General features: G+C 39.0%; 1 protein-coding gene across 6 annotated transcripts in view; it reads left to right on the top strand.

The window, feature by feature from the left end:
• Positions 1-6: 6 nt before the first annotated feature.
• The window catches only part of ARVCF (ARVCF delta catenin family member), a 219,420-nt gene continuing 196,607 nt past the window's right edge, over positions 7-22,819 (top strand). For 5 of the 6 annotated variants that reach the window (XM_010719984.3, XM_031555926.1, XM_010719983.3 and 2 more), the window contains exon 1: positions 7-86. The gene's annotated coding sequence lies outside the window, so the exon portion shown is untranslated. Of the gene's footprint in view, positions 87-408; positions 498-22,819 lie in introns of those variants that run through there. The other variant, XM_031555924.1, reaches the window with a different exon arrangement.

The following is a 22,819-nucleotide window of genomic DNA, read 5'->3' as shown; positions in this document are numbered from 1 at the left end:
CGCCCGGCTCCCGGCCACAGCGCGAAGTCGGCGGCAGCCAGGAAGATCAGCCGAGGGCAGAGAAGCGGGAGAAGGCGGAGGAGATGGTGAGGAGGTGGAGGTGGTGGGGAGGTGGTGAGCGGATCGGCGGGCCGGGCGGCGGAGGGGCTCCGGGGGTCCTTGGGGTGCGGCGCCGCTGGGGACGATTTTGCGTCGGATTGCGGAGCGGCCTTCTTTGTTCGCCGAAGATCGGCGCTTCGGGTTTAACGGCGCGCCTCGCTCGATCGCGAGGTACGCGGGGAGGAGTTGATGCCTACGAATGACTAAACCCGCATCTGCCGGCCGCGCACCCTTGCGGCCCCTCGGCACGGCGGCGCTGTGACGGGCGGCTCGTGTCATGGAGGGGCGGCGTCGCTCCGGCTGCTTTGGCCGCGGGCGAGATGGCTCTGTGCGACGGCCGAACGGAGCGGAGCGATTCCCTCGCTAACGTGAAATCCGTCACGAACTTAGGAGCCAAAGTTAGGTGGTTTCCTTCTTTTCTTTCTCCTTTTCCCTTCCTTTCATTTCCCCGTAGCACTGCCGTGCATGATTAAAATCTAACGCTTGCAGAACTTGAACCCAACTCTTTAAAATGCTCGCTTTAAGCGTTCCTATACTAAAGGCTGTCTTTATCCTTTTATTTATTAGATGGACGCACTTCTTTGTGCATGTGGAAGGAGTAATTCTTATATACCCTTTGCATTTTACCGAGTACTGCTGTGCCTTAGGCAGGTCACAGTACAGCATGTGATTCCTAGCATGTAATAAAATCCTTGGCTGATAAATTTAAGTCAAGTGGGGACCTGCTTGAATGCTAGTAATAGCGGGTACAAGTTTGTGTGTGTAACAGCACTGTTTGCATTAATGAGAATCTTTATAGCAAAAATGGTGATTCTCCATGATGGAATATTGGCATTGCTTACTGTATCTTCCTGTGGTGAAGTGCTGCAGCCTGCATTAAGTACATCACTCCTTTAAGTATCCATAATTTTCAATGTATTCTGTTTACAGAATTGTGGAAGACTGCATGGTGCAGCAGTAAGAGCTGAAATTGTAGTGGCTTTAGGAATGTGACTGCAATAGAGAAAACTGCAGCTCCACGTTAAATCTGCTTGGGAAGAGATGTTTAGTTATATTCAGTAAAACAGAGCGTACCCCGTGGTTGGAGTAACTGAAGGGGCTGCATAGCTCTGAAAAAATAAGTTGTGAACTATGCAGTGCCTTTCATCATGCAAGCTGCTTGGATGGATGGCTGTTAAATTTATTTTAAGCAACCTCTCTGTAAACGCTTGCCTAAAATATTTAAATTACATGCTCCATTAGGCAAATGGGTTTATCTTCCCTTTGCTTGGCTAAAGGAATGTATTAGGAGTGCAAGGTTTAGAAGAACAGTGCTGTCACAGTGCATACTTTCACTGTGTAGTTTATCCTCATGTATTGTCCAAAGGTGCTTAGAATGTATTTTATTTAACATGTGATCTTTACAGAGTTGACTTTGATTTTATTTTTGTCTGCCATAGTTGCTGTCAATGTGAGTAACTGAAATTCCATGAATGTAACCTGCTCTCGGATTTGACCTGGTATTTAGCTAGGATTGACAGCAATTTTTTACCTTCTCTGACTTTTCATCTGTTCATTTAAAATCCCTGCAGTGGATTTTAGTCTCAGAAGTTCTTTAATATGAGAAGAACTGGTAACAGTTGCAAAGGGGGGATGTATTCCCATTATGTTTAGTCAGGATGTTGCATAGAAAGGGCAAAATTCCTGCCATATACTTTGTACAAACATATTGTGTACAAACTGCAGTTTAGAGTAGGTGTCTTATCATGAAGGCCATCTGCATACATGTTGTTATATAAAACTAAGCTTCTGTATTTGGTTTAATGCAACACAACACATGATTTCTGCAGCGTTTTTGGTGGGCTTTTGTTACTGTCAGAATTGATGCATTGTGAGGGAAACCTGTTAAGAGTTCCTGTGGTACCAGGTTTGTAATTTGTTGCTCTGAATGTTTTATTATGTGAGTATGAAGCACTGGCACAAGCACTGTAAACAAACACTGAAGCAGCCAAGTGTGAGATTCGTTTAGCTTTAGTCTTTATATTTGAACCGAAGTGTGGCACTATCTTGGCCAGCCTGAAGGTGTTTCTTTTCTTAATGGCCATCAGAGTAATCATCAGAGGTGAAAGTTTAGGTCAATTTTTTTACTTTCTTGCTGGTGTCTATGAGAGAGGGAAACAGCCACTTCCAGAGTTGAATCAGTATGGATTGGAAAAGGATTTATAGGATTCAGTAAGATTAGTTGGACATTACATGAGTCATCTGGAACTGGGGGATTTCTTTTTTTTTATTTTTAAGGACTAAAATCCCCACTTTTTTTTTTTTTTGAAAAGGTGTTCTTCCCATAATAAAAACATTTAGGATATGCATGCAACTTGATGAACGTTTACTTAATGAAATATTTTTGTTTTCCCTTGGCTAATTTGTGTCAAACCAACAAGGCCACCATCCTGCGGTCAAAGTTTTTTTTGGTAGTGCTTCTTGCTCCTGCCTGTTTCTTCTACTTTCCTTGCAATCCAAAACACTCTGTAAGGCCACTGGTAGTTCTCTGCACTGATGATCCAAAGTCTACATCTTCTGCATTACCTTAAGTCTTTTTAAATTTTATTCATTTAAAATAGTATGCAAGGCAAATAGGTTGCCTCATTCTTTTTATGGCTGTTGTTTTTTTTTCTCCCAGTGCCATAAGAATAGGCAACTCAAGTAATAGCCAATCTTTTGAAATGCTGGAAGCCAGGCTTGCACAGCCATGTTTTCAAGAATTAGCATTTTTGGCATGTATACATGGAATCATTTAATAGTAAGTGGACAGCATCTATTATTCATCATTAATTTGTACACACTACATCAAACAAAATGCCATTTGAAAGAAGTGATTAAACTCATTGATTGCCATGGTGTTTTGGAATGCTCTGCCAGACTTTTTGACCTCTCAAAGTACATGCTTCTCTAGAACATCAGTAAGCTGGGAATAGAAAATGTACAAGAGATCCACTAGAAATATAAGTATGGGTGGTATTATAAAATGTTTTAATCTCTTATGGAGAAGATTTCAATTTAGTTAACGAAGCTCGTGCCTAGTTACTACTCATTCCTTCAGAGAACATGGCTGGACACATCCTAAAATGTTGCCAGGACTGGGACATATGGCCATTGAAACAAATAGCCTCTTTGTGAGAATTATGACTCTTAACTAAGCAAGGTACCGTAATACCCCTGAAACAACAGGATTTGTTTGTTTTCACTAATTTAATTATTCAAATTCTTTAAAAATTTATATTGTTCTTTTACCATTATTTTTTTGCTATGGAGTTGTATATTTGACATCCAGTCTATGTAAAATTGAAGGAAATGTCACAGCAAATAAAAGCCATCTGAAGTTGGTTTTAGGAGGTTGCCACAATGAATGGAAATGAATCTGCTTACTTATATTTTTCAAAACCTCTGACGAGTTAACACAGGAGAATCAGTGGGTGTCTGTAGTATCTGTAGATACCTGAGTCTGTTTTGACAAGTGTAGACTTTGCACAAGCTAGAAGATGCTTAGTATGAATAGTACACTGAGGAATGAACCTGTGAACCAGAACATGTGCAGCTTTGCTCTCTCTGAATACCTCATTGAAGGATCTATTAGTCTGATTTGGCAAGCCTTAATCCTCTGCAATCAACTGATACCAATTACAATGGAAAAAGTGGTTTTGAATGTTGAGTGTATTTAGGAAGACCAGTGTTGCGGTGGTTAGATCACAGATCCCAGGCTGGGTAGCCCAATAAAGTAGTTTTGACCCCACACTTCTTTGATGGCTGTTAAGATAGGTTTCTTGTAGTCTAGATGCTGCTAGACATTCATTTCAATCTTGGAGATCTCTAATGTGAAAGAAATGATTTCCAGCACAGGCAATGGTTCCTCCAGTTTAAATACAAGAAACATTTGGAAAACATGAAGATTATTTGTCCCTCTTTCCATGTGGTTGTGATTAAAGGAAATCTCCCATCTTAAAAATCCAGCGTTATTTAAGACATTAGTTCATTTCCAGATTAAAATCCCTGCATTTAGAATGTGCCACAATAGCTTAGAAAAAATGGAACCATGAAATAAACCCATTACTGCTGTTGGGGAGCTGTTAGGTCAGGGCTTGAACTGCTGATGGAGCACCTGGCTACATTGCAAGTAAGAGAGAAAAAATGGACTTTTTAAAAGTTCGGGGCCAGACCTGACATAGTATAGTTAGAGTAAACTCAAAGTATTCCTTTTCCTTATTTCTTGCAGGATTTAGTAATTTGGCTGTGTAAAATTAGACGTCTGTGCTTCCTTTTGCACAGGACTTCCCAGGGGACTGATACCCAGACCTCTCATTCTCAGCTGATGTTTTTTGACTCACCTAATGAAGTGGTCTCTGTAAGGATTCTTACAGGTGTGGTGCCATTGACTTTGAAGTGCAAAGCAGTAGTTTAATTTGAAGTACTGGCCAGAGAAACCAGGACCTGGGCTTAGTATCATTATTTTCTAAGCTTATATATAATTTTGTTTCATTTCTGCTGCCTTATCTTAATTGTTTACTGTAGGGAAGTCTAAATTGAGCTACCTTTGTTGCAGTGCAGAGTTAATGAAACTAGAGTTATTCTAGCCAGTAACTTATTGCTTATATTTCATCTGCTCTGGTGGTGTAATTTCTACCCCTGAGTCCAAAGTGTTGAAGTGTGGTTCCTCCATTATAGTAAACATGCTGCATTTAATTTACATAGTGATAAAATGCCAGGTAACTGCTTTTCAGGGCAGTGATGGAAGCATTTGCTCTGGTTATTCCCATAGCTAAGAGACTGTATTGCAGTGCTTAATCCACAGTGTCTGCTGATCAACTGCCTGAGCATTAACTACCTGACTTTTGAGAGAGCTGAATGTATGTAATGGGGTTGGGTCAACTTACTTTTATATGCTTTAGATTAAAAAGGAATCATTTGATCGTATACAGAGCAGCAGAGGTTAGAGATTCCCCAGAGTGCAGTGGATTGCAGGATGACTTCAAATGTGGTTCATAAGGTGCGGGCTGTCTCTGAGATAGCTTCAAGAACTGTAGGTGTGTCAATTAGATACTTGAGTTAGAGAGGGCAGTCATTTTAAGATGCAAATAAAAACAGTGGAAAGATGTGGATGAACAACAGTCTGTAGGGAAGCTTTGTACCTGTTTATCAGTGAAATGACAACTACCCATAACATTTTATTTGAGTTTGGATGTCACCAAGTGTACCCAGTAATGGCCCTGAGGTATGTAGAACATAGGTTTGCTGTATGTAGTGGTTCTAAATTTAAGAACTTTCCAGTATGTTTAAGCCAATCACTTCTTCTGCCTGAATAAATATCCCATCTGGCTTTATTTTATCGAAGTAATGTCAAGTGAAGTATCACACATGAATCCTAACTTAAACTGGCAGTGTTCTGCTTCTCTGTGCCACAGGCTGGGTCATACCATGCTGGTATAACTTCTCCACGTCCTTTCAGCCTGGTGGTTCTTTAATTCAGCGTGACAATACAAGCAGTGGGCTATTGACAGCAGCTGAAGTGAGACCATTATGGCTGTAATCAATAACATACCTACATGGAATAACAACTACTACCAGGGACATATTTCATATTGATTCAGGAATTTATGCTGTTTGCACTACCCCCAGCCTGCTCCTTCCATAATTTATGTAATAAAAATCTCTACTTTAGAGAAGCTGTTAGTAAGTTAAATACCAAGAAATGATGACATGATGAATTCAAGATGTAAATTACATATTGAAGATTTTACTATAAGCAGAAATAGCGCTTGCTGAATTCCTGTGGGTTCTGATTCTGGACCAAGGCACTTCCTTACTGCAGGCTGAAAGATAATGGAAGAAAAAAACCATTTTCCTTCTCCCAAGGCAGTATTTAGAGGTGGAGGGAAGATGCTTTTAATGTGATTTGAGAGTGGAATTCTACTGGATTGTCATCCTTAAGTTTGAAACTTTGGTAGAAGTTCTTTACCAGTAACAGTTATCCTTACTGCCGTTCTTAAACTGCAATGTAATTTTCTCTTAATACTGATGTGTATTCCTGTCTCTCACTAACTGAGGAATGCATTTTAAGAGGTTGATTCTATCCTCTGATTTTTCTAAGCTTGAAGTTGGTAAAAACTGAAGAGAGAGTGCAGATTATTATCAGGAAGTTGGTAATAAGAGTATTCCTAAAAGGTAATACCTAGCTTTGTGGAGATACTTGCTGAATCTCTTATTTGCTACATCTCTATTCATTTTGTTGATTAGGTGACTGGCTGTGAGTCCAGTGGAAAATTACTGTGTATGTATGTTGATTTAAAACCTTTATTAGGTTTTAAGTATGATATGAAAGCTTTAATGATACATCACAAATAATCTTGGCGTGTGAAGCCTATATAAATCTTCCAGTGTAATTGCTTATGCAGATTGGTGTATACTGTAAATCTTGATTTGAATGCCAGACAAAAGTAAAATGTGCAAATGTTGTGCGTTAGCTGCCTAGATACAGCCTTCTATTTCTGGGTGGTGTTACCATCTTTATGTCCAAATATATCTACAGCTTGTCAGCAGGTGTAATCTCAGTGTAGTCTAAAGAAATACGAATGTCTGCAGGTTTACTGTTACTCAAATTATTAGATGAAGTCCTAATTCCTGGTTAACTTCTGGGTTTTATTTACTGTCACTTATGTCATTTTAGAGATGTTACTTTGTCTGGTCTAGAGGATTTTTGGTATCCAAATATCTTTGTAATTCTGTGATCTCATTAACTCCTGAAATTCGTAAGACTTGGAAGATTTTGGATCATAAGGTGAACATGAAAATTCTGTGGCCTTTTTCAGCACGCACATTTAAAACTACGCTCAGTTTTGAAGGCATTTAGTGTGTCCCAACCTGAGTAGATAATTCAGAGGTGCTTGAAATGTCAGTTTCAGAATACAAAGCTTCCATTTATACTATTGCAAACTGCATAACAGAGCCCAATCTCCACTCCAGATTCAATAATTCAGAGAATATTGAACATCCATGCTTGCTTCAGGCTGTGTAGTGGACTATATTGCCCACAATTAAACAGATGAATGCACAAATAAGGATAGGCATCCCTCTAAACAGTTCTGTTTATATTTGGCAAATTCTTCTCATTTCCCTCTCTGTAGGAGGGTACTGATGTTGGTAACTTTAACGTTGGCCGATAGAACTGTGAGCAATTTGAGCACTGTCTTATAGTATGTTTTACTTTCCCATTTTTTTGGCCTTGTATTCTCTCCGTTCCTTTTAGATGAAGTCTTTCTATGTCCTAAGCAAGAGGCTTGCTTCACATCCTGTCTGAATGTAATAATAAGTAAAAGCCAGCAATTTGTGCTCTGGAGGAGTAGGAAGAACTTGAAAGTTTCACAGGATAAATGTTCTGAAATTTATGAGGAATATAACTGAGGCAGAGAATGATGCAAAGAAATCTCCTTTTCATGAAAACCAAAGCTATAGAATCTGTAACTTCTTAGCTCCAAGAACTTCAGCTTGTGTTTTTATTTGGAAGTAGCTTAATTCTATAGAGATTAATCTTTAGTTGAACTCATCACATCAAAATAAGATGCAGAAACTTCTTGCTGTAATGGATCTTGTAGAGACAGGGTTCAGAGTAGAGGAACTGTGGACAGAAGACAAGTCAGAGGAAGTTAAATGATACAGTAAAGATCTGTTAGGTCATCCAGTCCATTCTTTGCAAGCTTTGTCCATATAGTGTACAAACTCTTCTCTTCAAACTGGGATGTTGTACAGTGATCCAAAGTCTCCTCTTTGCCTCACTTTCAAGTACCTGATTTCTGAAGATTTCGGTGCGCCGAAGGCAGAGACTATCAGGAACTGCTCCTGAGTTGATGAAGAAATGCGTAATTCTTGGTAACTCACCACTTCCTCACCTCCAGAATTCATTTATATGCCGAATCGCCAATACAGATCTTTGGAATACTGTATTAAAATCCTGTTGTAGTTCTTCTGATGCCATATACACTGATGTAATTTCCTCCTTCTGCTGACTGTAGTTCACTGTTATATCCTAGTATTACTGTGTCCTCTCTTACATGCTGTTCTCCCAGTTGTTAGGTAGGTAGATGACTGTACGTTTTTCCTTTACTGAAGAAATCCAAGCTAGGTCTACAGTCTTTAAAAATTTCAAAAAATGTGTGTCTTCCAAAGGAAATCATTGCTTCTTTAATGCACTGTTTGATTTTGAATCAGAAATAAGTGGACTTGTATAAGGAACTAGCACAGGAGATTTAAAAAATCGTTTAGAGAGGGGGTATTCCAGCAGATACTTGGAAGAACTGAACTTTACTCAAGAGATGCTGCTCCTTCTCACACTATTGTGTGACACTTATTTCAGGACCATTTGTCTAAGGGAAGGATTTACACAAACTAAGAGATGACATGGAGTGTTAGGTGATGCTAGCATACTAGCCTGGGAACTGAGACAGTGAAAAGGTGTTTTCCCCCTCAGGAGATGGGCATTAGTTGTACTGAAAGAACCACAAAAAATAAGCAGTTTATGCATAAGTAAAACTATTTATTGGCTTTTTATTACTTCTGGCTTTTGAGCTACAGGCTCAATACCTGTGGAATAATGAATAACCACTGCTCTGTTTTGAAAGTGCTGTGTTTTACTTTATTAAGCAAATTGGCTACTGATCCCTGCAGTGAAAGAGCTTACAGGTGCCAAATGCAATTCTGTCTGCTGCAATAAAACAGCTGGGAAAAGGAGGCTGTAGGCTAGAGATTTAGTGTGCTCTGTGATTGTGCTGCATGGGTCCACCAATGATGCAGAAAGCTAGGCCTGTGGGAAAAAGCTTTTTAGTCTTTAGAGTGTAGTTTGTCATGGTACCACAAAGGAGGGGAAAGACTAATGAGGACTGCAGAACAAGCACAACTGTTTCCTGTTGAAATCTATGGGAAAGCAGCTGGTTTGCAAAGGAGAGTTTCTTATTTTTGTTTTCTGTAACCATAGTTGTATCTCGGTATCTTCAAAGATGAATTTTAAAGAACGGAGTGACTGTTTCAGGGGGTGAAGTTTGAGCTGTAGGAAAGGCTGATCTTCCAGGAGTTTTGGACTTTGGTTAAATTCATCAGTATGGTGCAGAGATTTCACAAGCTTTACTGTCGGTATAGTGGCTCAGTTAACAAAACAAAACTTCAGTGTCTGATTTGAATCAGAGCTTTCTGCTGTCTGTAAATCTTTTAAGGACATCTGCGTGTAGGTTACACTGTTACTGCTACACAGAATGTAATTGTTTACCATTTTGAGATTGTTGTGAAAGGAATCAATACCTGTTACTTTGCTTTTTGTTACTGAAGGCATCTGAAATGTTGATCAGCTTTATCTTACTGGTGTCAAAGGGATCTCAAAGCCTTTGCATACATATCATTCGACCTACTAGGACAGCCTTCAAGGCTTAGACTGTCACTTGCTTTCTGACTTGATGAACTGAAATCTAATTAGGAGGATCCTACAGTACAGATACAGATCACAGGTGCACACAGTGTGGGGAGTCCAGAATGAAAATAATGGTTTTAAAAAGAACCCCAGAATAGTCTTCCTTTTAGAGTTCAAAATCGATTATTTAGTGACTCTAGTAGCTGCATAGATGAAAAATATTTACAGCAAGATGGCAAGTTCTAATGGGGAAAAGAATTCTCTCAAGATATTTCATTCTATTGAATGTAAAATAGGAAAGGCTTTATTCATGAATATGAGTTGCGTCATTTTAGTATTAGTCATTAATCACTGGATACTCTTTGTCTTTACATCAGTGCAGTTTGGCTCAGTGTACCTGAATTACTGTATTTTAAGAGAACTGTGAACAGAATTGACACGTCCTTGGGAAATATTTGGCATTTCTCTGCCTGTTAATGTAGTCCTTACAGCAAATACCACTTGGGGCTTTTCTAATGAAGAAGAAAAAGCCAACAGACAAAAACCCAACACCTAACGAGTATTCATGTCATTTCACAAGAACTCCAGTGACTGATTTCTGATAAAAATTTTAACTTTGAGTTTATACAGATTTCTCCCAGTTCCATCTCAGAATGTGCTCTCACTTGTGTTTTGGAGGCAAGGCAAGCAAATTGTAGGTTCTTCATGAGAAGCTGGGTATTTAAGTGTCTTTGGTAGTACGAACTTGAAAGAAACTTATAAGGCATGTGGAACACCAAGACAAAATCCAACTGCCTGAGAGCAGGTGTAGTATCCAAGAGAAAAATATATGTGCATGTTGTGTGTGTCCTAGGCTGACTGGGGAATTCAGAGCAGTCACTGGCAGATGAAGGAATCAGCTCTGCATTATTGGACCCAGAGGCCATACTGTGTCATTACTAATGCATGCAGGCACGTTCAATAAAATTCATGGTTATACATCTCGTTGTCATTTTTGGAGCTCGTTGATTTAAGTAGCTCTCACCAATACAGAATAGTGCAACAGGCAGCTCAGCATAGTGTGCCAGTAGGAACTAAGTGAAGAGTCATGTTTCAATTGAAAATTGAGAGGAAAAAAATTAAGGGTGAACCAAACCTTGGAACAAGTTGTCTGGAGAGTCTGTGGAGATCTCGGAGATTTTCAAAACCTGACTGAGAAGATTGTAACTTGCTTAGATTGAGTCAGATATTAGGAGGGAGCCTGGATTAGAGGGGTCTTTATAGGATGCTTTGTGTATTGATCATTCTAAGGAAAATAGTTATTAATTGAATCTTCTTCAAATTATTTTATCTTTTGCAAGAGGAATCAAAGTTGCAATGGTCCTAATGGTGCAAGAGGCAATCTCCACCTGCCTTTCTTAACCAGCAGTGTAACCCATCAGTGAATCCCTGGGGGATGGCAAGGAGTGTGAGGGGAGAGCAGGATGGACAGAGCTGTGCAGGCAGATGGGATGTGGCTGCAGTTCCACCACAGCATCGCTGGCACCTGCATTTAAGAAGCCCCGTTTCAGGGGCCATCACAGCTGTCTCTCTCTTTTTACTTTATTTGTTGCTGTTTTTACATATTTTGGCCATTTTAAACCAGTGTAGTCATATCTGCTGAGACTCTACCTTAAACTCCAACTTTTAGTTGGAATTTTAAAGAATTTTAAAAGATTTAAATTTAAAGGCTTATGCTCTCACTGCATGCAGCTAGTTTCAAAGCACATTGAATATAATCTAATGAGTTTGGGCTTTATGATGAGATGTGCATTTCTTCCATGATTTTCTTTGTTTCTTTTGATATTTTGTACTTGTGAGTAATACTTGCAGTGGCTTTTCTACAAAACCATGTTAGTAACAGCAGCAGGAAGCCATAGTTAGCTCAGCTGGAACATTTTTGTCTCTAGGATTCTTGTTTTTGCATTAAGAGTAAGAAATAACTGTCTGCTTACCTTTGTAGTATTTTGATTCCATTCTTCTGCTCATCCCCTTTTCTTGTTCAGTGTTATTTTATTAGTTAGATTTAAGGCAGGTGCTAGGAATAGTAAATCCAAGTTGACTATAACAGATACTGTCTGGCATTGGCATGTTTGTAACTAGGAAGATGAAAACAATGGGCAGTAAATATTTTGGACAAGCTGAAAGAAGTTGCTAAAATCATTCATCATTATCTTGTCTGCTAGGCTGTATAAACCAAACAAATCATTTCCTTTCATTTATGTACATTTTTGAACAGCCTCAGAGCTGTTCTGATGCTGTTTGGAGCTGTATTTTTGCTCAGCACTCACTGCTTTCTGTTGACTAATTTCATGTTTCTATCCCCTAACTTGGTAAGTGCAATCCTCTTGTAAGGATGTGGTGCTGTGAGACAGTCCTGGAACTGAAGATCTGTGCTTTTCATCTCTACAACTGGGCTGCATGAGAGTGCCTCAAGGACACATTTGTAACGCTGAAATAAAGGTGCTTAGCCTCTGCTTAAAACCCTGTGCTGTGGGACTGAGTTACCCAATGAGCGTGTTTTACTCTTCTCATGGGGACGAGGCCTGAGTTGTTAAATCTGTGGCAGCAAAATGAAACAGTCTTGGAACCAGGTCATCATCTTCAGCATCAATAGAAGGTCATGCCCTTGTCAGCCAGCATTGGTTCAGCATAACGTTCTGGTCAGAACTGTCTGTGTGATGCCTGGAGTTGTTCTGACTCCTTCACCCTTTGTTTGGAACTGGTGATATGGTGGGACTCTTGAATATTTATGAGAGACTTATTGAGGTGGTCCTTCCTGCAGTCAGTGTGGATTCATTGGCTGTTGGTAAGGGATGTGACAGAAGTTTCTAGAAGCTCATTATAAGCCACTAGATCAAGTACTCTCTTTTCTATGATTTTTCCTTCTTAGTGGTTTATGTTAAGCCATGATACTTTGGCAATTTCAAAGTACAGTTCTACTCTTAGTAGTTTTGTAGCTCCACTGTTGCCTTGTGTGTAATCAGTGGATACACAGATGGTATACATATATATCCAGGAGCTTGGCTAATAGAATTTATATTGGAGTAATGAGAGAAAGTCACTCACCCTATCCTGGGCTCACGAAATAGACTCTGATTGAGCAGATCTCCAGAGAGATCCTTCCCCACTGTCAGCCAGCTCTTCAATGGCTCTAAGAGAGGTGCAGCCAGGCTCCACCCCTTCCTGCAGCACAGGTGAGTTGCCTTCACCTGTGCTCTCGTGGCTGACTCACTGCTTGCCTCGGGTGGTCAATCAGAGGTTCAGGCCGTGATTCAGCAGCCCCATACACCTTGGATCCTGACAGTTCAGATCTTTTGAGACTTGGAGTTTCACTTGTAATGTTATTAGAAAAGTTTAGTCAAAGCTAGGAGGCTTGCTCCATGGCACTGCGTTCCCTGGATTGACTTGCCTAGTGTTTTGCTCAGCTCCATTGCACAAGGGTGTCCAAAATCACACTGCATCCACACCCCTTTCACCTTGCAGGGTGTGTGATTTGGAAAGGTTAGAGGCATGCTTTAACAGCAGGTGACTGTCCTTGTCAAGGGCTGCACTGCTCTTGTCGCAGTGTGTGCATCGTATGCATGAATTTCTTCTCCTGGCAGTAAAATGCCGAGTAGTGTTTGCTTCTTAATCACAGGGAAATCACCAGCATGTGGAACGTTCTTCTTAGCTACATTGCTCAAAAGAAGAGAAAACTGTAGATATAAGATGTATAGTTTTAAGTTATATAAAATTACTAATTCTTCCTGAAATCTTAGGTGATACAGGCATTTGTAGCATACTGACTTGTAACTCGAGTGACATCTTGATTTTCATAGTGAAAACATGAATTAAAATGGCTTGCCATTCAGCTTTTATTTCTCTTAATCAGTGAGATTCTTTTTTTTTTATGGCCTAATTATTTTTAACTTTTTCCCTCTATAGGAGCAGATCTTTTAAATTGGGTCACGGAATTGTTGTGTTTAATTATAAAAGAATAATTTTAGAAGAATAATCCAAGTAATTCTTTAATTTTTTTTAATTTGTCATATTATGCCCCCTATGTCTGCTTAATGTTATCTATTTGTTTTTGGTTAAGGCAAAATTTAAAAAATACATTTTTTAACAGGAAAAACAGCAGCAAAACTTTGCTTCAGAGCTCCTGGTTAAGTGGGTCAGCAGGTGAAGTCTGAATTGCTAGTAATAATTCTCCCTCAGAGTTTTTTGTTGAACAAGAACCAACCCTGCCTGAGGTTGGGTTGGTTCTTGTTCAACACACTTGACTGCCGTCTCTCTCAGTGCTGCTTCTGGAACAACGAGCCCCATTCGTTGCCATTTCATTTTGTGATAAACTGAATTTCCATGCATGTGCTCTGCTTGGTGGTGTGCTTTGTATCTGTGATTTCTTCTTCTGCAGCACTCAATCATTTTCCTTATCGGAGTAAACACAGTGCTTTATTTACCTTCAGCTAATTAGATTAGCTTTCATCAGGTGTTCTTTTGAAGGCACTGTAATTGCTGTATTAAGAGAGAGCTTTGCCTTGAAACTTGTAAGTTAGGAAATATATAAAATTTACGGCGGAAGGTGAAGGTGCAGATGGAGATCACACGGTTCTTGTAAGGCAGCCAAATGCTGACTGGCTTTCAGGAATGGGGGTGAATCAAGTCTCCTTTCTTGTGCAAACCCAATCCTGCGTGCTCGTGTCTGCGTTAGGTGCAGGCTTAAATGCCACTTGTAAGTATCAAATCAGATGGATTCCTGAGTCAAAGGCAGGTGAAATAGTTGGAGATGCGTGGTCTCTGGTGTTAAACATGCACGAAGAACAGCTGATCAAGATTTTGCAAATTGAAGTCTGAAAGTGTTTGTGTTCTCTGGAAATTATTGTTTTGTATGATTATTGACTTGATTTGAAAAACTGTTCAGCTTCCTTTTAACTTCTCAGAGAATGTATGTTTTGTATAGAGAATATTGTATGTATGTAGCAAGTAAGCTGAACTGCTGTCATCTCATGTTGATTGGAAAATTATGGACTGTCTTCCTTTTTAAAAACTGCTTAACTACAATAGGTGTGATTAAAGACTATGCAGTTACTGGTATCTTGTAGCATTCTGTGTTGTGGCATTGGTCAGTGATAAAATGAATGAAACCAATTGGCAGTATTTTCTTTGATTTGTTCATGCATTTTATTTCAGAGATGCTGATTTGTCTTTCCTGTGGTAAATAGCCTTTAATATAATGAAGCTAAATCAAAAAGATTGGATAATTAATTTGACAAATATTTCACAATTTAAGATCTTTGTGAATATGGTCAGTGCTCATGTACTACGCATTCATGTAATCTTTTACAAATGAAAGGGCTTTTTTGTGCCTTCAATTGTTGTGGCTATTGCACAACTCTTCTAATGTGCAACAGAGAAATGGATTCTAGTTATTAAGAATCATTACTTTGGTTTTCAGCTTACCGTTGAGCTGTTGAAATAAAGCATGTGATCCAGAATGATTTTATTTAAATAAAGGGATCATCAGGAGAAACACTTCAGCTGTTTGACTTCTTGTTACTGTAGACTTACAGCAAATGATTTTGTGAGCCAGAGATTTCAGTAGAAACATGTTCCCATACTGCAGCATTGAAACCAGATAAGAAACTTCTGTTGTGAACTTGGTCTCCCAGAAGCAGCAACTGTGGGGGCGATGGAAGTCTTGTCTTAGCTGTTACTGCCTGGGGATAGCAGTGCAGAATGGTGAGCTGCGTGTAGCAGTGCCCCATGGCTCCAGGTCAACAAGCTGTTGGTCACTTGGTTATGTAGTTTTTACTCAGTTTGATCAGTTTCTGATGTTTTTCAGAAATATCCATAGCTTTGATTTCTGCTTTATGAACAAGAAAAGGGACCTAACAACTCCCTGAAAAGAGTGGTAAGAGCCAGAATTTCATTACGTTGACTCCTTTTATTAGCAATGTATACTCATGGCTAAAAAATCTGGAAGGCGTAACGGTTACTGATTTAATCCTTGCTGCTTACTGTTCTAGACAGTCTCACAATTGTCACTCTTCAGACACAGTGAAGTGATGAAAGACTCATTCATTTTTTTTAATAATAGTCTTCAGTAGCTTTTGTCAAACAGTAGGGTTATTGAACTGTGTGCCCTGGGTATGAAAGACTTTTAACTAGTCTGCTCGGCAAACTATCATACAAAAATAGTTGTCTGTGTAGCCAAAATGCAGAATAATTTACTGTATACAATATAGCCTCCCTAACTTCATAAAGAACTTTTGCAAAATGTTTTGTTTTGCTGCTGTCCTGCTTTTAAGGCAAGAGGTCTGGCTTCCAATGTTCTAACAGCTTGCTGTCAGCCACTCTAAGCACTTGTGTTCATTGTGTTCAGACTTCATCTGAGGGTGTTCTCTGAACTGTATGCATAGTAGGTCAGATGTTAGCTATTTCTCCTTGCAGCGGTGAAAGTTTCTGGTTTCTAGAGTCAAAGAATTGTTTAGAGCTTTTGAAGGAATACGATTCACCCTGAAGTCTGTGGCACGTTAATTTAACAAAGGTAATGTTAATTTAGCAACCTTCACTGGATGTCTGTCTGTGCAATGGCATGCTTTCTGCAATGCTTGACCCTTTTGCTGCTCTACTAAGTGCCCTTGACAGAAGAGTACAGTAAGTGCACTTAAAGACCAAGTAATGCATTAATTTGTATGACTTGGGAGCAGCTTAAGACAGTTTTTGTTTATGCACAGAAAAACCATCTTCACTGGGATAAAATGACTTTAAACAGTTTTTAAAATTACTGTAACCAGAAGACAGTTGTATTTGCTAAGCATATGGAATCAAATTATCCAACTTTTCCAACCCTTAATTTTCTAATTTAATTTCTTATAATATTCTCTTTATAATTCTTTGCTTCAAAGAATTTTGGTTGAAAGATGGGAATTAAGTTAACACAGAACAAGAAATATTGAAAGCTGCTGGTTTTGAATTTTCTAAACAATATACAAAATGTAGAAAACTTCTTCACATTTTTCACTGTGACTGTAATCCAGAGGTGAAATTTGCAGTATTTAGAACAAAGGCAAATAACTGCAGAGGTGAAAGTGAATAAAGTGATAGGAACTATAACTACATAGTTAACCAAACAGTGTCTCTATTCAAAACTAGAAAAAAGTAGCAGGCTCTGTCCACTGGCAGTTGACTTTAGATGCCTTCTGTGGAAACACGAGCAACCTACTATGATTATTCTTCAGCCTATTTGTGTACTGAAGGGATGTGCGGCTCTGAAAATGTTCCTGCTCCTTCTTCACTGAAGAAATAGTAGTAATTGTGCTATCATTATCAAGACATTTTCCGTAGAGTTTGTGACTGAGACTGATTTGCTTGTTTCAGAAGGGAGGTGTGCTCTGTGCTCATTTTAAAGAATGTCACCCTTAATCAGGTGTGCCATACATTTTCAGAATGGCAGTGCTTTCAATTTATTGCTCATCAGCTGTGGAGATCACTGGGTAATTCCTTTACAAGTGCAACTTGTAAGTTCACATTGCTTATATGTATTTTAGGCTTGTTTTGCTATTTGTTCACAATTTATAATAGAACTGTGCTTTTCTCAAACCATAGACGTCTCTGAAAAGCTGGAGCTGTTTGGAACTGTTCTTATTCTTGCAAAGGTCAGAAGAATTTCTGTGGCTTTTAGGGAGAGTAGCATTATACTGTCTGAGTGGGAACAATTTTTGCCTTCTCCCTGAAATGGCTTATAATCATCTCTTAGGGTAAAGTTGCATGAAATCTAAGTAACTGTTGTACTGTTTGGTTATGAAATTTTTTTGGGAAGTGCAAGGTATGACACAAATAGCATTTTAACCTATAAACATTTGCAGTAAAAAGAAGCCTGTGGTGAGTAATTTTAGAACAGAATTTCCCTTTCATGTAGTGTATATTATATGTGGATGTTAATTAGTCACTTCCTTATGTAGCTCTCAGAAGCTATTTTTATCTGGTATATCTGACACCAAATTTATTTATTTTGAATTTAAGCTTCTACTATTGTTTCTGTGTGATGTAATTTGCAAATTAAGTCTGACCTTCTCTATGTTGGATGCTTTAGAGCTTACCTTTCTATGTGATTATTTTGCAAATGATTGCACAAGCTTCTCAGACTTGCAGCTGAGTCCTAATTTTGCTTTCATTATTATCCTTGATTCTAGTGCCTTTGGTGATATTGAATGGTCTTAAGGACTGTTGAATACTTATGGACAATATATATGCATTTGATTTCATTTCACTTATTTGTGATAGAATTATTTTGAATGGTTTTGAAATTAAAAATGGTTACTTAGTAGAGAACGTAGGAGAGTTTACCTTGATGCTGCTTATGACCTGGCACGGTTTATCGATGACTTTGTGGTGTGGACAGCCCAAGAGCTGAACTTGTTAACCTGCTTGAGGCAATCCCAAGGCTCTGTTTGTGGAGACAATGCCTGGCCTTCTGTGAACATTATTTGTGCTGTGAGCTGTCGTGACTGGGACCCAGTGGAGCAGAGAGCGTGGGGGGGAATTCCAAGTTTGTCACACAGTTCCCATCAGTAGAGGAGCACTGTGACTCATGTGACTGTGAATTAGTCCATTTATGCTCTTGTTAAGTGGAACTAGAGTTCTTTGAAATCTGCCAAAGTGGTCAGCTTTTCATACAAACAAAGGAGCTAATACAGAAATATAGCAGCAGGCTTCTCATGTCTCACACTAAAAGGAGAACGTACTTGGAAATAGGCAATAATTTGAGAAATCAGAACCATCTCAGTTCATATTTCTTTTTTTGGGTGCTATTTCAGCGCTAATCGTTCATTTTCACCAGAAGGGGAAAAAATCAGAACCTAATGTGGGGACCTGGCATTAGGGAAGACTACATGGAGAGCTGGGCTTTCAGTTCTTGGGAGATTACGTGATTCTGAATCCATGAGGGCCTGTTGGAAGTTGCTGCCCTTGGTGCTTCGATCTTGTAGCACAGATGACAGCAGCGAGAGCTACCCTGCAGCAGTGGCACAGCAGGCACCAGGCTGTGGTTATTTTGTTTCTTCCAGTTCGTTGTTTGTGGGGCTGCTTATGAAATAGCATAAGATAGGCTGTATTATCAGAAATACTATAGCTTGGTCGTGTAGTATTTTAATGAGTCATAATTAACATCAGGGAGTATCAACGTCTGCAATACTGATTAGCAATACAGATGGGTGTTATTTTTACTTGTGTTGTTAATTGATTTATTGAAGTGGTACATCTGACTGACTTGTCAGCAAAATGTCTTGCAAAAGTTCTTAATTCGTGTGAAATGGAGTTTCATTGAATCATCTAGGTAGGGCTGGCCTTAGAAGTGGACTTTCACGTGTTGAAATCTGTGATGCTTCATAACATGCCTTCTTGCTTTCTACTTTGTGGCTCAGTGAAGACTTGCTTTGTCTAAAATGTGTTGGTATTCAAAACTTGCTATTTTGGACCTGAAAGACACAGTCCATAGGCACTATATGCATGTGGCTGCTTACTAATGTGTTTGTCAAAAAAGTTGCACCTATGCACTCAAGTATTGAAAACGCTTCTCATCCTCACAGAATGTGCTTTCATCTTGGTTCAATGTGCAGTTTAACTCAGTGATGTCTTTTGCTGATATATTCTTTGTAGCCTTGCTGGATTTCATCATGCTGATTGAATTGGGAGATTAAAATTTAGGATTTAGTCCACACTTTTGTAGCTGGAGTCACGGTGGTCCTTCTTAGTATTCGTTCCGTGCTGTTGGAAACATCCCTGGTAATACCAGAGTAAAATTGGCCTGGTCTATTAAAACTACAATGCATAAAACTTTAAGACCCAATCTCTTGATTTACATTTCTTACAGCAACATATAATAGAATTGGCAAGACATAAATGTTAGATGAATTTTCTCTTTATTTAGCTCCATTAAAATCCCTTCCAAGCAGATAAAGGAGATTTAGTTGATGAGAAGAATTAAACAATAAGCATAAAGCATTATTTAGAAATAGCTTTGAAAAATATCACATTCTTAACATTCCCACTTTAGAGACATCCTCTTCAATTAACTTTCAATTCCAGAACTGATAGAGATGCAGCTGAGATACAGCCATCTTTCACCAGCTGCACCATGCACCACTTAACTGTTTTTTTTTTTTTCCCAGTATTAAAAAGTATACTTCATGAAAAATGAAGTATACAGTTCACATTCAGTTATATTTGCCTTTGCTACTGTTTTGATGTTTTGCAGTTGTATTATTTTTCTATTGTAAATATTTTGAGATTATGCTGGAGAAAAAAGCTGTTGATTGAATGTTGCCTTGTTTTTTCTCTCCTCCCCATAAAGCTATTTGCTGGGATGACTAAAACAACAAGGATGTTCTGGAGCAAGTCTTCAAAAACTGACTTGTCAGCTTCAGAGTTGAAACTCACTGAAGACTGTCAATAAGAATTTTCTATATTTCTTCCTCATACAACATATATGGTCCTTCCTTTGAAAAGCTGATATGCCTAGTTCTGTATTCTTGACATTACTCTGCATGTATTTGAGGCCTATTTCAAAATATAACTGCCACCTTTTTAGATTTGGAGCTGTTTTCCCTCCATTTGAAGTCTTATGCTTGGGGAGTCTTCACAGTGTCCATGGGAGTTCTGGCAGGGGTTGCTCCCCTGGAACAAAAGGGAAATACGCTGTGATATGTCTCAGACGTTGAAAGCATGGCTTGTTCCTCCTCTTCTTCCTGACTGGAATTCCAGTAATGGTTTCAGTTTTATCATCGCCCACATCAGTAGAAAGGAGGCTTTGCTTTTTGCAGCTGCTACCTACCACTGCAAGGATGGGTACTAAGGATTTTTATTTGGGAAGATGAGGATGTATTTATGTCTTTAAAATATCATAGTATATTCTTCTACTGAAATTACCTTCTGCATATTCTTATAATTAAACCATAGCCTGCTGTATGGTAATTCTGTTGCTTTCCTGAAATGTTTCTTCCACTTAAGAAAGAATCAGAATTGATTGAATGAGCTTCAAGACAGAAGATTTAATTCATAGTACTTCAATGGATACAGTTCACAGAACTTCCTGTTCTGAGAATTTCTTCTCTTAGTGCTAGACATTTGTGAAAATAACTGCAGACTTTCTTTTCAACTTTTGCTATATACAGGCATAGGACACTTTTACACAGATCTAATGTTTTGTTTGGTCACAAAGGTAGTTTTCAGCATTCTTGGAGGAAGCTTGATGAAGATTTGGTTGATCTCAGTGCATTTCTAGTTACAGTGAGCAGCACAAAGGTGCGATGCTTTCCAATGTAATACAACAGTGTGTCTTTCAAGAAGTTGTACTTTGCTTTTTTTTTTTCAGATCCAGGTTTGGTGATGTTTGTAAACAGCCTTGTGACACACATCACTGAGGTCAAAAGGGAGAGAAACACCGAGTATTCCAACAAAGGCTTTATGAAAGGAGTGTCGAATTTTAGTTTGCTAATTAGTGCCTGTTGAACACTCCTGGTGATTGTCCCTTCACAGGCAGCTCTGGTGAGGCCACTCCTTCAGTACTGTGCTCAGTGTTGGGCCTCTCACTGCAAGAAAGATGTTGAGGCCCTGGAGTGTTTTCAGACGAGCAGTGAGTCTGAGGGGTCTGAGCACAAGTCTTAAGGGAGACTGAGCAAACTGGGACCGTCCACTCTGGAGGAGACTTGGGGTAACTGTATCACTCGAACTCCTGAAAGGGTGCGGGGAGGAGCGGTTGGCCTCTTCTCCCAGGTGACAATGACAGGACAAGAGGTAGCTGCTCTCAGTTGTGCTAGATTGGGATTAAGAAAAGTTTATTCTTGGAAAGAGTGGTAATACTTTGCAACACACAGCTTACCTAGATCTTTATGGTTTTGAATTCAAAACTAGTCCGGCCATCCTGGCAACTTTGGTTATGGAAGCTACATCTGCTGAAGATCAGAAATGGATCCTGCCATTTAATTTGAGGTTTTCATGCAATCTACTATATAATAGTTTGCATGAAACTGTATAATAATTATGTAACTATACAATAGTTATGTAGTAATGCAAACAGTTACTCCTGTTTATTGTATGGAAGGCATGATGGAGGTCAAGTTTTCCAGTCCAGCAGAGTGCCATGAAAAATTCAGCTTGGCAAGGTGGTACATGAGATTATAAAAGCTGTGTGGTTTGTTGACAAAGTCAAGAGCAGGAGAAGCTGTCAGACAACTATAATACTCACATCATTCAGCTTGTATTGAAGCTATGCTGGAAAAGGGCAAATACTGAAAACATTTATTGTCTTTAATGTCAGCAGATATAGCAGTGGGAGTTCTCAAATTTGGTAGAGCTTGCTAGTAGATGTGTCTACTGGCTGGCTTTCAGGCTGAGCGAGTTACTGTACTCAGTGGGGTGCGTAATTTTTCATGGATGGAAGGAGTTGTGTACAAACTAAAGACTATGGGAAAAATGTCTTTGGTCACAATGGAATTTGTCAAACAGACACGTGTGTGCTGTGGAGTTGTTCATGCTTGTAAATGGCTAATTGACTTCCTTACAACTCAGTTTAGATATGAAAGTTTTTGCCTTTTTTTTTCCTTTGTAAAACACAGAGAAGAATGCTGCTGCCTCACCTGGTGTGCTTGGTGTCTCACTAGCTTTGGGGGCTGCTTAGATTATGAGAGCAGATGACTTACAGTATAACACTATATTCATTTATCTTTCTGCTCGAGGAGAGAGACGCAGCTTATTTCCTAGTATACCACAGTTACAGGAGAAAAGGTGACTTAGCCTTTCTGAATGTTATTGCAATTTTTGTGAGTGATGTGCAGAGATTACGTTTTGAACCTTGGCCTCATGGTCAATCAACTCTTCTTTATTATGTAAACTTTTGCTAATTTCTGCATACAATGTAACTCCTTGTCTGTTTGAAAAGGCAGCAATGGAAATGATAGTAGTGGCAATGGATTTTGATTTTATTTGGGAAGCAAATTATCTTGTAGTGAGTTAGAAGACCATTCTTGATCAGAAACTGTTGATTTGTGAAATAATCAAACTACATTACAATGTGACTAAAATTGTAAATTCTTAATATTCATCTAATGCTGTAGGTGTAAAATAGAATAGAAGTAATTTTATCTTGGTCCACTGAAGTAAAATTAATCGAAAGAGGAGCAGTTCAGGATAGAGTGGCATCTTGTTTTGCCGTACTGTGACTACAATGTATTTCAGAATAGTATGAGTCTGTTAAGAGGCAGTTCTTGCTGGAAAGGATAAATGTGGGATTGT

The sequence above is a fragment of the Meleagris gallopavo genome, chromosome 17 (assembly GCF_000146605.3).
Source record: "Meleagris gallopavo isolate NT-WF06-2002-E0010 breed Aviagen turkey brand Nicholas breeding stock chromosome 17, Turkey_5.1, whole genome shotgun sequence".
NCBI classification, from domain to species: Eukaryota; Metazoa; Chordata; class Aves; order Galliformes; family Phasianidae; genus Meleagris; species Meleagris gallopavo.
This window is presented reverse-complemented; position numbering and strand designations above follow the sequence as displayed.